This window comes from Phyllobates terribilis, unplaced genomic scaffold (genome assembly GCF_046119375.1).
Source record: "Phyllobates terribilis strain yellow unplaced genomic scaffold, ASM4611937v1 Scaffold_1__5_contigs__length_1240528914, whole genome shotgun sequence".
In the NCBI taxonomy this organism is placed as follows: domain Eukaryota; kingdom Metazoa; phylum Chordata; class Amphibia; order Anura; family Dendrobatidae; genus Phyllobates; species Phyllobates terribilis.
In genome coordinates, this window is record NW_027362761.1 from 912,940,783 (window position 1) to 912,957,440 (window position 16,658).

The following is a 16,658-nucleotide window of genomic DNA, read 5'->3' on the forward strand; positions in this document are numbered from 1 at the left end:
AATATAATTTTTTTCTGCATCTAGCTCTGAAAAAATATTTCAGCTTGTAGCAGTGTGTGGGACTTGTTCTATTAGTCCATCTATACCGACCTCCATAAGGTTGCAAATTCAATATAATTTTTTTCTGCATCTAGCTCTGAAAAAATATTTCAGCTTCTAGCAGTGTGTGGGACTTGTTCTATTAGTCCATCTATACTAACTTCCATCAGGTTGCAAATTCAATATCATTTTTTTCTGCATCTAGCTCTGAAAAAATATTTAGGCTTCTAGCAGTGTGTGGGACTTGTTCTATTAGTCCATCTATACTGACCTCCATCAGGTTGCAAATTCAATATAATTTTTTTCTGCATCTAGCTCGGAAAAAATATTTCGGCTTCTAGCAGTGTGTGGGACTTGTTCTATTAGTCCATCTATACTAACCTCCATCTGGTTGCAAATTCAATATAATATTTTTCTGCATCGAGCTCTGAAAAAATATTTAGGCTTCTAGCAGTGTGTGGGACATGTTCTATTAGTCCATCTATACTAACCTCCATCACGTTGCAAATTCAATATAATTTTTTTCTGCATGTAGCTCTGAAATAATATTTCAGCTTGTAGCAGTGTGTGGGACTTTTCCTATTAGTCCATCTATACTGACCTCCATCAGGTTGCAAATTCAATATGATTTTTTTCTGCATCTAGCTCTGAAAAAATATTTCGGCTTCTAGCAGTGTGTGGGACTTGTTCTATTAGTCCATCTATACTAACCTCCATCAGGTTGCAAATTCAATATAATTTTTTTCTGCATGTAGCTCTGAAAAACAATTTCAGCTTGTAGCAGTATGTGGGACTTGTTCTTTTAGTCCATCTATACTAACCTACATCAGGTTGCAAATTCAATATAATTTTTTTCTGCATCTAGCTGTGAAAAAATATTTAGGCTTCTAGCAGTGTGTGGGACTTGTTCTATTAGTCCATCTTTAGTAACCTCCATCAGGTTGCAAATTCAATATAATTTTTTTCTGCATGTAGCTCTGAAAAAATATTTCAGCTTGTAGCAGTGTGTGGGACTTGTTCTATTAGTCCATCTATACTGACCTCCCTCAGTTTGCAAATTCAATATAATTTTTTTCTGCTTCTAGCTCTGAAAAAATATCTCAGCTTGTAGTAGTGTGTGGGACTTGTTCTATTAGTCCATCTATACTGACCTCCATCAGGTTTCAAATTCAATATAATTTTTTTCTGCATATAGCTCTGAAAAAATATCTAGGCTTCTAGCAGTGTGTGGGACTGGTTCTATTAGTCCATCTATACTGACCTCCATCAGGTTGCAAATTCAATATAATTTTTTTCTGCATCTAGCTCTGAAAAAATATTTCAGCTTGTAGCAGTGTGTGGGACTTGTTCTATTAGTCCATCTATACTAACCTCCATCAGGTTGCAAATTCAATATAATTTTTTTCTGCATCTAGCTCTGAAAAAATATTTAGGCTTCTAGCAGTGTGTGGGACTTGTTCTTTTAGACCATCTATACTGACCTCCATCAGATTGCAAATTCAATATAATTTTTTTCTGCATCTAGCTCTGAAAAAATATTTTGGCTTCAAGCAGTGTGTGGGACTTGTTCTATTAGTACCTCTATACTAACCTCCATCAGGTTGCAAATTCAATATAATTTTTTTCTGCATCTAGCTCTGAAAAAATATTTCAGCTTGTAGCAGTGTGTGGGACTTGTTCTATTAGTCCATCTATACTGACCTCCATCAGGTTGCAAATTCAATATAATTTTTTTCTGCATCGAGCTCTGAAAAAATATTTAGGCTTCTAGCAGTGTGTGGGACATGTTCTATTAGTCCATCTATACTAACCTCCACCACGTTGCAAATTCAATATAATTTTTTTCTGCATGTAGCTCTGAAATAATATTTCAGCTTGTAGCAGTGTGTGGGACTTTTCCTATTAGTCCATCTATACTGACCTCCATCAGGTTGCAAATTCAATATGATTTTTTTCTGCATCTAGCTCTGAAAAAATATTTCGGCTTCTAGCAGTGTGTGGGACTTGTTCTATTAGTCCATCTATACTAACCTCCATCAGGTTGCAAATTCAATATAATTTTTTTCTGCATGTAGCTCTGAAAAAATATTTCAGCTTGTAGCAGTATGTGGGACTTGTTATTTTAGTCCATCTATACTAACCTCCATCAGGTTGCAAATTCAATATAATTTTTTTCTGCATCTAGCTCTGAAAAAATATTTCAGCTTGTAGCAGTGTGTGGGACTTGTTCTATTAGTCCATCTATACTGACCTCCATCAGGTTGCAAATTCAATGTAATTTTTTTCTGCATCTAGCTCTGAAAAAATATTTAGGCTTCTAGCAATGTTTGGGACAGGTTCTATTAGTCCGTCTATACTAACCTCCATCAGGTTGCAAATTTAATATAATTTTTTTCTGCATCTAGCTCTGAAAAAATATTTCAGCTTGTAGCAGTGTGTGGGACTTGTTCAATTAGTCCATCTATACTGACCTCCCTCAGGTTGCAAATTCAATATAATTTTTTTCTGCATCTAGCTCTGAAAAAATATCTCAGCTTGTAGTAGTGTGTGGGACTTGTTCTATTAGTCCATCTATACTAACCTCCATCAGGTTGCAAATGCAATATAATTTTTTTCTGCATCTAGCTCTGAAAAAATATTTAGGCTTCTAGCAGTGTGTGGGACTTGTTCTATTAGTCCATCTATACTAACCTCCATCAGGTTGCAAATTCAATATAATTTTTTTCTGTATCTAGCTCTGAAAAAATATTTCAGCTTGTAGCAGTGTGTGGGACTTGTTCTATTAGTCCATCAATACTGACCTCCATCAGGTTGCAAATTCAATATAATTTTTTTCTGCATCTAGCTCTGAAAAAATATTTAGGCTTCTAGCAATGTTTGGGACTCGTTCTATTAGTTCATCTATACTGACCTCCATCAGGTTGCAAATTCAATATAATTTTTTTCTGCATCTAGCTCTGAAAAAATATTACAGCTTGAAGCAGTGTGTGGGACTTGTTCTATTAGTCCATCTATACTGACCTCCGTCAGGTTGCAAATAAAATATAATTTTTTTCTGCATCAAGCTCTGAAAAAATATTTCAGCTTCTAGCAATGTGTGGTACTTGTTCTATTAGTCCATCTATACTAACCTCCATCAGGTTGCAAATTTAATATAATTTTTTTCTACATCTAGCTCTGAAAAAATATTTCAGCTTGTAGCAGTGTGTGGGACTTGTTCTATTAGTCCATCTATACCGACCTCCATAAGGTTGCAAATTCAATATAATTTTTTTCTGCATCTAGCTCTGAAAAAATATTTCGGCTTCTAGCAGTGTGTGGGACTTGTTCTATTAGTCCATCTATACTAACTTCCATCAGGTTGCAAATTCAATATCATTTTTTTCTGCATGTAGCTCTGAAAAAATATTTAGGCTTCCAGCAGTGTTTGGGACTTGTTCTATTAGTCCATCTATACTGACCTCCATCAGGTTGCAAATTCAATATAATTTTTTTCTGCATCTAGCTGTGAAAAAATATTTCGGCTTCTAGCAGTGTGTGGGACTTGTTCTATTAGTCCATCTATACTAACCTCCATCTGGTTGCAAATTCAATATAATTTTTTTCTGCATCGAGATCTGAAAAAATATTTAGGCTTCTAGCAGTGTGCTGGACTTGTTCTATTAGTCCATCAATAGTAACCTCCATCAGGTTGCAAATTCAATATAATTTTTTTCTGCATGTAGCTTTGAAAAAATATTTCAGCTTGTAGCAGTGTGTGGGACTTGTTCTATTAGTCCATCTATACTGACCTCCATCAGGTTGCAAATTCAATATAATTTTTTTCTGCATCTAGCTCTGAAAAAATATTTAGGCTTCTAGCAGTGTGTGGGACTTGTTCTTTTAGTCCATCTATACTAACCTCCATCAGATTGCAAATTCAATATAATTTTTTTCTGCATCTAGCTCTGAAAAAATATTTCGGCTTCAAGCAGTGTGTGGGACTTGTTCTATTAGTACCTCTATACTAACCTCCATCAGGTTGCAAATTCAATATAATTTTTTTCTGCATCTAGCTCTGAAAAAATATTTCAGCTTGTAGCAGTGTGTGGGACTTGTTCTATTAGTCAATCTATACTGACCTCCATCAGGTTGCAAATTCAATATAATTTTTTTCTGCATCGAGCTCTGAAAAAATATTTAGGCTTCTAGCAGTGTATGGGACATGTTCTATTAGTCCATCTATACTAACCTCCATCACGTTGCAAATTCAATATAATTTTTTTCTGCATGTAGCTCTGAAATAATATTTCAGCTTGTAGCAGTGTGTGGGACTTTTCCTGTTAGTCCAACTATACTGACCTCCATCAGGTTGCAAATTCAATATGATTTTTTTCTGCATCTAGCTCTGAAAAAATATTTCAGCTTGTAGCAGTGTGTGGGACTTGTTCTATTAGTCCATCTATACTAACCTCCATCAGGTTGCAAATGCAATATAATTTTTTTCTGCATCTAGCTCTGAAAAAATATTTCAGCTTCTAGCAGTGTGTGGGACTTGTTCTATTAGTCCATCTATACTAACTTCCATCAGGTTGCAAATTCAATATCATTTTTTTCTGCATCTAGCTCTGAAAAAATATTTAGGCTTCTAGCAGTGTGTGGGACTTGTTCTATTAGTCCATCTATACTGACCTCCATCAGGTTGCAAATTCAATATAATTTTTTTCTGCATCTAGCTCGGAAAAAATATTTCGGCTTCTAGCAGTGTGTGGGACTTGTTCTATTAGTCCATCTATACTAACCTCCATCTGGTTGCAAATTCAATATAATATTTTTCTGCATCGAGCTCTGAAAAAATATTTAGGCTTCTAGCAGTGTGTGGGACATGTTCTATTAGTCCATCTATACTAACCTCCATCACGTTGCAAATTCAATATAATTTTTTTCTGCATGTAGCTCTGAAATAATATTTCAGCTTGTAGCAGTGTGTGGGACTTTTCCTATTAGTCCATCTATACTGACCTCCATCAGGTTGCAAATTCAATATGATTTTTTTCTGCATCTAGCTCTGAAAAAATATTTCGGCTTCTAGCAGTGTGTGGGACTTGTTCTATTAGTCCATCTATACTAACCTCCATCAGGTTGCAAATTCAATATAATTTTTTTCTGCATGTAGCTCTGAAAAACAATTTCAGCTTGTAGCAGTATGTGGGACTTGTTCTTTTAGTCCATCTATACTAACCTACATCAGGTTGCAAATTCAATATAATTTTTTTCTGCATCTAGCTGTGAAAAAATATTTAGGCTTCTAGCAGTGTGTGGGACTTGTTCTATTAGTCCATCTTTAGTAACCTCCATCAGGTTGCAAATTCAATATAATTTTTTTCTGCATGTAGCTCTGAAAAAATATTTCAGCTTGTAGCAGTGTGTGGGACTTGTTCTATTAGTCCATCTATACTGACCTCCCTCAGGTTGCAAATTCAATATAATTTTTTTCTGCTTCTAGCTCTGAAAAAATATCTCAGCTTGTAGTAGTGTGTGGGACTTGTTCTATTAGTCCATCTATACTGACCTCCATCAGGTTTCAAATTCAATATAATTTTTTTCTGCATATAGCTCTGAAAAAATATCTAGGCTTCTAGCAGTGTGTGGGACTGGTTCTATTAGTCCATCTATACTGACCTCCATCAGGTTGCAAATTCAATATAATTTTTTTCTGCATCTAGCTCTGAAAAAATATTTCAGCTTGTAGCAGTGTGTGGGACTTGTTCTATTAGTCCATCTATACTAACCTCCATCAGGTTGCAAATGCAATATAATTTTTTTCTGCATCTAGCTCTGAAAAAATAGTTAGGCTTCTAGCAGTGTGTGGGACTTGTTCTATTAGTCCATCTATACTAACCTCCATCAGGTTGCAAATTCAATATAATTTTTTTCTGCATCTAGCTCTGAAAAAATATTTAGGCTTCTAGCAATGTTTGGGACTGGTTCTATTAGTTCATCTATACTGACCTCCATCAGGTTGCAAATTCAATATAATTTTTTTCTACATCTAGCTCTGAAAAAATATTACAGCTTGAAGCAGTGTGTGGGACTTGTTCTATTTGTCCATCTATACTGACCTCCGTCAGGTTGCAAATTCAATATAATTTTTTTCTGCATCAAGCTCTGAAAAAATATTTCGGCTTCTAGCAGTGTGTGGTACTTGTTTTATTAGTCCGTCTATACTAACCTCCATCAGGTTGCAAATTCAATATAATTTTTTTCTGCATCTAGCTCTGAAAAAATATTTCAGCTTGTAGCAATGTGTGGGACTTGTTCTATTAGTCCATCTATACCGACCTCCATAAGGTTGCAAATTCAATATAATTTTTTTCTGCATCTAGCTCTGAAAAAATATTTTGGCTTCTAGCAGTGTGTGGGACTTGTTCTATTAGTCCATCTATACTAACTTCCATCAGGTTGCAAATTCAATATCATTTTTTTCTGCATCTAGCTCTGAAAAAATATTTAGGCTTCTAGCAGTGTGTGGGGCTTGTTCTATTAGTCCATCTATACTGACCTCCATCAGGTTGCAAATTCAATATAATTTTTTTCTGCATCTAGCTCGGAAAAAATATTTCGGCTTCTAGCAGTGTGTGGGACTTGTTCTATTAGTCCATCTATACTAACCTCCATCTGGTTGCAAATTCAATATAATTTTTTTCTGCATCGAGCTCTGAAAAAATAATTAGGCTTTTAGCAGTGTGTGGGACATGTTCTATTAGTCCATCTATACTAACCTCCATCACGTTGCAAATTCAATATAATTTTTTTCTGCAAGTAGCTCTGAAAAAATATTTCAGCTTGTAGCAGTGTGTGGAACTTTTTCTATTAGTCCATCTATACTGACCTCCATCATGTTGCAAATTCAATATGATTTTTTTCAGCATCTAGCTCTGAAAAAATATTTCGGCTTCTAGCAGTGTGTGGGACTTGTTCTATTAGTCCATCTATACTAACCTCCATCAGGTTGCAAATTCAATATAATTTTTTTCTGCATCTAGCTGTGAAAAAATATTTAGGCTTCTAGCAGTGTGCTGGACTTGTTCTATTAGTCCATCAATAGTAACCTCCATCAGGTTACAAATTCAATATAATTTTTTACTGCATGTAGCTCTGAAAAAGTATTTCAGCTTGTAGCAGTGTCTGGGATTTGTTCTATTAGTCCATCTATACTGAACTCCATCAGGTTGCAAATTCAATATAATTTTTTTCTGCATCTAGCTCTGAAAAAATATTTAGGCTTCTAGCAGTGTGTGGGACTTGTTCTTTTAGTCCATCTATACTGACCTCCATCAGATTGCAAATTCAATATAATTTTTTTCTGCATCTAGCTCTGAAAAAATATTTCGGCTTCAAGCAGTGTGTGGGACTTGTTCTATTAGTACCTCTATACTAACCTCCATCAGGTTGCAAATTCAATATAATTTTTTTCTGCATCTAGCTCTGAAAAAATATTTCAGCTTGTAGCAGTGTGTGGGACTTGTTCTATTAGTCAATCTATACTGACCTCCATCAGGTTGCAAATTCAATATAATTTTTTTCTGCATTGAGCTCTGAAAAAATAATTAGGCTTCTAGCAGTGTGTGGGACATGTTCTATTAGTCCATCTTTACTAACCTCCATCACGTTGCAAATTCAAAATAATTTTTTTCTGCATGTAGCTCTGAAATAATATTTCAGCTTGTAGCAGTGTGTGGGACTTTTCCTATTAGTCCATCTATACTGACCTCCATCAGGTTGCATATTCAATATGATTTTTTTCTGCATCTAGCTCTGAAAAAATATTTCAGCTTGTAGCAGTGTGCGGGACTTGTTCTATTAGTCCATCTATACTAACCTCCATCAGGTTGCAAATGCAATATAATTTTTTTCTGCATCTAGCTCTGAAAAAATATTTAGGCTTCTAGCAGTGTGTGGGACTTGTTCTATTAGTCCATCTATACTAACCTCCATCAGGTTGCAAATTCAATATAATTTTTTTCTGCATCTAGCTCTGAAAAAATATTTCAGCTTGTAGCAGTGTGTGGGACTTGTTCTATTAGTCCATCTATACTGACCTCCATCAGGTTGCAAATTCAATATAATTTTTTTCTGCATCTAGCTCTGAAAAAATATTTAGGCTTCTAGCAATGTTTGGGACTTGTTCTATTAGTTCATCTATACTGACCTCCATCAGGTTGCAAATTCAATATAATTTTTTTCTGCATCTAGCTCTGAAAAAATATTACAGCTTGAAGCAGTGTGTGGGACTTGTTCTATTAGTCCATCTATACTGACCTCCGTCAGGTTGCAAATTCAATATAATTTTTTTCTGCATCAAGCTCTGAAAAAATATTTCGGCTTCTAGCAGTGTGTGGTACTTGTTCTATTAGTTCGACTATACTAACCTCCATCAGGTTGCAAATTCAATATAATTTTTTTCTGCATCTAGCTCTGAAAAAATATTTCAGCTTGTAGTAGTGTGTGGGACTTGTTCTATTAGTCCATCTATACCGACCTCCATAAGGTTGTAAATTCAATATAATTTTTTTCTGCATCTAGCTCTGAAAAAATATTTCGGCTTCTAGTAGTGTGTGGGACTTGTTCTATTAGTCCATCTATACTAACTTCCATCAGGTTGCAAATTCAATATCATTTTTTTCTGCATCTAGCTCTGAAAAAATATTTAGGCTTCTAGCAGTGTGTGGGACTTGTTCTATTAGTCCATCTATACTGACCTCCATCAGGTTGCAAATTCAATATAATTTTTTTCTGCATCTAGCTCGGAAAAAATATTTCGGCTTCTAGCAGTGTGTGGGACTTGTTCTATTAGTTCATCAATACTAACCTCCATCAGGTTACAAATTCAATATAATTTTTTTCTGCATCTAGCTCTGAAAAAATATTTCAGCTTGTAGCAGTGTGTGGGACTTGTTCTATTAGTCCATCTATACCAACCTCCATCTGGTTGCAAATTCAATATAATTTTTTTCTGCATCGAGCTCTGAAAAAATATTTAGGCTTCTAGCAGTGTGTGGGACATGTTCTATTAGTCCATCTATACTAACCTCCATCACGTTGCAAATTCAATATAATTTTTTTCTGCATGTAGCTCTGAAGAAATATTTCAGCTTGTAGCAGTGTGTGGGACTTTTTCTATTAGTCCATCTATACTGACCTCCATCAGGTTGCAAATTCAATATGATTTTTTTCAGCATCTAGCTCTGAAAAAATATTTCGGCTTCTAGCAGTGTGTGGGACTTGTTCTATTAGTCCATCTATGCTAACCTCTATCAGGTTGCAAATTCAATATAATTTTTTTCTGCATCTAGCTCTGAAAAAATATTTCAGCTTGTAGCAGTGTGTGGGACTTGTTCTATTAGTCCATCTATACTAACCTCCATCAGGTTGCAAATTCAATATAATTTTTTTCTGCATCTAGCTGTGAAAAAATATTTAGGCTTCTAGCAGTGTGCTGGACTTGTTCTATTAGTCCATCTATAGTAACCTCCATCAGGCTGCAAATTCAATATAATTTTTTTCTGCATGTAGCTTTGAAAAAATATTTCAGCTTGTAGCAGTGTGTGGGACTTGTTCTATTAGTCCATCTATACTAACCTCCATCAGGTTGCAAATTCAATATAATTTTTTTCTGCATCTAGCTGTGAAAAAATATTTAGGCTTCTAGCAGTGTGCTGGACTTGTTCTATTAGTCCATCTATACTGACCTCCATCAGGTTGCAAATTCAATATAATTTTTTTCTGCATCTAGCTCTGAAAAAATATTTAGGCTTCTAGCAGTGTGTGGGACTTGTTCTTTTAGTCCATCTATACTGACCTCCATCAGATTGCAAATTCAATATAATTTTTTTCTGCATCTAGCTCTGAAAAAATATTTCGGCTTCAAGCAGTGTGTGGGTCTTGTTCTATTAGTACCTCTATACTAACCTCCATCAGGGTGCAAATTCAATATAATTTTTTTCTGCATCTAGCTCTGAAAAAATATTTCAGCTTGTAGCAGTGTGTGGGACTTGTTCTATAAGTCAATCTATACTGACCTCCATCAGGTTGCAAATTCAATATAATTTTTTTCTGCATCGAGCTCTGAAAAAATATTTAGGCTTCTAGCAGTGTGTGGTACATGTTCTATTAGTCCATCTATACTAACCTCCATCACGTTGCAAATTCAATATAATTTTTTTCTGCATGTAGCTCTGAAATAATATTTCAGCTTGTAGCAGTGTGTGGGACTTTTCCTATTAGTCCATCTATACTGACCTCCATCAGGTTGCAAACTCAATATGATTTTTTTCTGCATCTAGCTCTGAAAAAATATTTCGGCTTCTAGCAGTGTGTGGGACTTGTTCTATTAGTCCATCTATACTAACCTCCATCAGGTTGCAAATTCAATATAATTTTTTTCTGCATGTTGCTCTGAAAAAATATTTCAGCTTGTAGCAGTATGTGGGACTTGTTCTTTTAGTCCATCTATACTAACCTCCATCAGGTTGCAAATTCAATATAATTTTTTTCTGCATCTAGCTGTGAAAAAATATTTAGGCTTCTAGCAGTGTGTGGGACTTGTTCTATTAGTCCATCTTTAGTAACCTCCATCAGGTTGCAAATTCAATATAATTTTTTTCTGCATGTAGCTTTGAAAAAATATTTCAGCTTGTAGCAGTGTGTGGGACTTGTTCTATTAGTCCATCTATACTGACCTCCCTCAGGTTGCAAATTCAATATAATTTTTTTCTGCATTTAGCTCTGAAAAAATATTTCAGCTTCTAGCAGTGTGTGGGACTTGTTCTATTAGTCCATCTATACTGACCTCCATGAGGTTGCAAATTCAATATAATTTTTATCTGCATCTAACCCAGCCAGTACTTTTGGCCTAATACCACAGTTTGGCCACTCAGCTCTGCTCGGTTCCCATCCATTGTTTTTTTGTGCAAACAACTCCAGAGTTGTGAATTAGTTAACCACCAAAATGAGTGGAAAAAGGCCTGCTGCTGGTGGAAAGGGGAATAGGCGTGTTGGGAAGGGGAAAAAAGGTTGTGTCCGTGGGGTAGGTGTTAAAGCAACAGTAACATCTGCAGAAGAAAGACCATCTTCCAGTCAAACTAAAATGTCTACTTCTTTTAGCAGACAATGTGATAAGATCCCTTCTTACGGCCACGCCAATAGCTACAAATTCCAGATGAGGCACAAAAACAGCAGGTGCTTCAACGGATATCAAGTGCTCCTTTAAATGGGCTTTCCTCCACCTCAACTTCAGCATCACAAATACTCCAGTCCTCAGAGGTATCAACCCAATCGCACTTGCTTCCTCACAGCTCCCAAGTCTCCAGCTGCCCGTCTGAGTATGGGGTAGAACAGAGGGTTGAGTCTGCAGAGCTGTTTACTCATACTATAGCCTGGGAATCAGAGGTCGGCTCCAGAGCTTCTGTGAATCCAGACGAGGATATGATCAGCACTGATGCCCAGAATCTTTATGAGTCGGATCCAGGACCAGACACAGAAGGTTCTGACCATAATGTAGACCCTCGTTCCCAAACTGTAACTCCTGTTGGTGGAGACAATGAGGAAGACGATGATGAGACTCAAATACCTGATTGGAGCGACAACTTTAGTTTTTTGTAAGGGCAGGAACAGGTTGGCTCTGAGGACGACGGGTGTGATAACACACAGGGTGATGATGAGGTTGGGGATCCCACTTACTGTCATCCCACAGTCAGCCAAGAGATGAGGTCAGCAGAGGAGGTGGAGGAGGATGCTAGTGACGATTAGGTCAGGTTGCGCCTTCCTGGACAGAGACGTAGTACTGGAAGCACGTCAACAACTGCATCCTAAAACACAGCTCTGCCTCTGACCACAAGTCGTGGTGGCTCTTCAGGTCGCATGGGTGCTAAGTCTTGCATAGCCTGGGCATTTTTTCAGATCGATAAAGATGACCCAACTCGTGTTATCTGTAACATTTGTCAGCAAAAGCTAAGTAGAGGCCACAAAATCCATAGTTTGAGTACTTCATGCATGAACCGGCACATGGACATGAAGCATAAGTTGCAGTGGGAAGCTCACTGTGCTACAATGCGGCCTAGCCGGCCGGGCCAACCACCGTCTGCCATATCTTGTGCATCCGTGGCCTCTTCATCCTCTGTGACTGGGGGGACAGCAGTCACACCTGTTTTTGGACGCAGACCTGCCACCTCTTTACCCGCAACAGCCAGCGTGATTGGCAGGTCATCATTTTCTTTGGAGGTGGTAACACCAGCTGGTGTTGAGCGCTGTCCGACATCGATAGCACCACCTTTGGATCAAGGCAACCTAACATGTCCGCCTCCATCTTCCTCACAGACCGGCAGTTTGCCGGGGACACCCTTCTCAACCCCGTCTAAGCACAACAGCCAGCCCTCGGTCCCTCAGATGTGGACAAGTAAAATACAATTTTCTACTAGCCATGAGAAAGCTAAGAGGTTGAATTTCACCATCTGCAAGCTCTTGGCTACAGAAATGCTGCCTTTCCGACTGGTGGACACAGAGGATTTTCGAGACTTTATGTCCGTCGCAGTGCCCCAGTACCAGATGCCTAGTCGGCACTACTTTTCAAAGAAAGGTGTGCCTACGCTCCACCAGCATGTCGCACACAACATCACCGCTTCTTTGAGAAACTCTGTGTGTGACAGGGTGCATTTCACCACAGACACTTGGATGAGTAGACATGGACAGGGGCGTTACATGTCGCTGACTGGGCACTGGGTAACTATGGTGACAGCAGGACAAGGGGCTGCTGTCCAAGTCTTGCCATCCCCACGAGTTGTGCGTCAATCCTCTTTATCTCAAAGGTCCTCCACTGCTTCTGCCTCCTCAACCTCCTCTCAGTCCTCCACCTGCACCCAAAGCCTGTCTGGTCATGCCACAAGCTTTCTAACTGTGCAGAAGGGATCCTGCACACCTCCTTACTATGCTGGCAGCAGGGCTCAACGTCATCCGGTGGTTTTTACTTTGAAATGTCTGGGAAATGTCATTCACACAGCTGAGGAGTTGTGGTCAGCTCTGGAGAACCAGTTTCATGAATGGTTGTCTCTACTGAACCTGAAACCTGGTAAGGCCGTGTGCGACAATGCTGCAAACCTGGGTGCGGCCCTTCGCCGGGGCAATGTCACACACATGCCTTGTATGGCTCACGTGTTGAACCTGGTTGTCCAGCAATTTTTAGCCCATTATCCCGGACTAGATGGCCTTCTACAGAGGGCACGGTCGCTGTGTGCTCACTTCCGCTGTTCGCATCCCGCAGTTCAGCGACTTACATCTCTACAGAAGTCGTTGGGCCTGCCACTTCACCGGCTAAAATGCGATGTGCCTACCCGGTGGAATTCAACTCTGCACATGTTGCAGCGACTGTGGCAGTACCGACAAGCCCTGGTGCAATACGTTCTGACGTATAGCCTGGGCCAACGAGATCCAGAGGTGGGGCAAATCACGCTGGAGGAGTGGTCTAAGATCAGGGACCTATGCACCCTTCTGCACATTTTTGAAATGGCGATGAAGATGTTTAGTGCTGACGATGCCATTATCAGCATGACTATTCCGATGTTTTACATGCTGGAGCACATGTTAAACAGAATTCGGAGTCAGGTGGTGGCACAAGAGGAGGTGGAGGAAGTAGAGGAGGAGGAGTTGTATGCGGAAGGGCTAACATCTGCAAGGTCCAGACGGTCGGCAGCACCAAGGCGGCAGGCATGTGAGGGTGGGGGAGATGGTTTTACCAGGGCGCATGGTAGCAGCCAAACTAGTGAGGAATGTGCAGGAGCCCAGGAAGAAGTGGAGGATGAACTGATGGAAGACTCATCAGATGAGGGAGACCTTGATCACATTTCTGTTGTGCGAGGTCGGGGGGAGAGGACAGAGGAAGGAAGCATGATTTTTACCTCGCCACCAACACAACAGGGACTTGGTGCTCCTGGATGCGCAAGACACATGAGTGCCTTCTTGCTGCACTACCTGCAACATGACCCTCGAATTGTGAGAATTAGAAATAATCCTGACTACTGGGTTGCCACACTGTTAGATCCCCGGTACAAAAGTAAATTTGCAGAAATTATTCCTGCCATAGAAAGGGATGCACGCATGCAGGAGTATCAGCAGAGACTGTTGCAGAATCTTACATGTGCTTTTCCACAAAACACCAGCGGTGCTCGTAGTGAATCTCACAGTTCCAACTTGTCAACCGTGGGACCGTCGAGTGTTCAGCACTCAAACCGTAACAGAAACACAGTATCTGCTGGTAACATCAATTTTGCAGAATCATTTCACCACTGTTTTAACCCATCCTTTGCAAGGCCACAGGAGACAAGAAGTCTGACACATAGTCAACGCCTAGAGACGATGGTACAGGAGTATCTCCAAGTAAACATTGAAGCCATGACTGTGTCACTAGACCCTTGCTCTTTTTGGGCTTCCAATCTGGATAAATGGCCGGAGCTCGCCACTTACGCCTTGGAGATCTTGTCATGCCCCGCAGCCAGCGTTCTGTCTGAATGTGTGTTCAGCGCTGCTGGTGGTGTGCTGACAGATAAGCGCACGCGGCTCTCCACTGATAATGTAGACAGACTCACGTTCATAAAGATGAACAAATCATGGATCCGAAACGACTTTTCTACCCCTGTGTCATCCTGGGGAGAGTAAAAGCTTGATGATTTGTTAAAATCACCTCACCAACCGTTTTAAGCTATAAAATTACTAATCATGTTTATCTGCATCTTGGCTGGAAAATAATTTGGGCTTTGTAGCAGTGTGCAGTACTGATTCTATTAGGCCATCTATACTAAGCTCCACCAGCTTTCAAATTAATAATAACTTTTAGCTGCATCTAGCCCGGAAAATAATTTTGGGTCTCCTAGATGCTCAAGACACATGAGTGCCTTCTTGCTGCACTACCTGCAACATGACCCTCAGATTGTCAGAATTCGAAGCAATCCTGACTACTGGGTTGCCACACTCTTAGATCCCCCACACTCTTCGATCAACCTTTTCATTTTAATAAAGAACAAAAAAATGGTCATTTTTGAAATTATAAGCATTAGCAGGTTATTAGAAACTAAAATCAAACAGTTTTCAACTCAAAACTTTATTCTAGGTGATGTTACATTTGCACATAGGACCCCTTGTTCGAAAGGAGCTTCTGAACTATCTCGCCCATTGAATTTGTCAGGTTTTGGATGGTTTCTGCTTCAATTGTTTTGCATGAGGACAGAATACCCTCCCAGACCTGTTGCTTAGATGTGAACTGCCTCCCGCCATCATAGACACTCCTTTCAATGATGCTCCAGAGGTTCTGAAAGGGGTTGAGGTCAGGGGAGCATGGGGGTCACACCATAAGTTTGTCCCCTTTTATGCCCATATCAGCCAGAGATGCAGATGTGTTATGTGCAGCATGAGACGGTGCATTATCATGCATGAAAATGATCTTGCTGTGGAATACACGGTTCTTCTTCTTGAACCATGGCAGGAAGTGCTGTTTGAGAAACTCCACATACATTATGGATTTCATCTTTACCCCTTCAGGGATCCTAAAGGGGCCGACAATCTCTCTCCCCATGATTCCAGCCCAAAACATTACTCCACCTCCTCCTTGTTGGCGCTGTAGCCGTGTTTGCGTGGGGTGTCCATCAACCAGCCATCCTCCACTCCATCCATCTGGACTATCGAGCGTTGTACAGCACTCATCGGTGAACAAAACAGTTTTGAAGTCAGTCTTCATGTATTGTTTGGCCCACTGGAGCCGTTTCTGCTTGTGTGCAGTGGATAGAGGAGGTCGACAGGATGGCTTACGCGCAGCTGCAAACCTCTGAAGGACTCTGCATCTTGTTGTTCTGGGGACGTTGGAGGCACCAGCTGCTTCAAAAACTTGTCTGCTGCTATGAAAAGGCTTTTTTGCCGCTGCTCTTTTAACCTGACGTAATTGCCTGTAGGAAAGAGTCCTCAATTTTACCTTATCAGCACGCACATATGTGTACTGTGAGTCAGATCCATACTTCTTGATTGTGCGATGATCAGGATGAAGTGCCTTGGCAATGTTGATTGTAGTCATGCCTTGACCTAAACACTCCACAATTTGTTGCTTCTCAGCAGCCGACACATCCTTTTTCTTTCCCATTTTGGCAGAAAATGTAGGCTGCTTAATAATGTGGGACAGCCTTCTTAAGTAGTCTTGCCTTTCATTGGACACACCTGCCAAACTAATTAGCACAGGTGTCTGCAATTGCTTACAGTGATATAAAGAGCCCTGACACACATCACCATCAATGAGTTTAACTGACAAACAAACAAATTCTTCCCTTATCACTCCTAAACACTTTTTGCATAATAATTTGGAACACAGTGTACATGTGCTTTTCCACAAAACACCAGTGGTTCACGTAGTGAATCTTACAGTTCTAACTTGCCAACCGTGGTCTGTATGGAGCTGTTCAATAAAGGGCCCAAAATTAAGATAACATAGACGGGAGAGGTCTCTATGAATAGGAATTGCTAAGTATTTGATACCCTGTGAGGGCCAGGCAAAGGGAAAGTTGGACTGGATGGAATCCTGTATGGATTTGGGGAGGGAGACATCG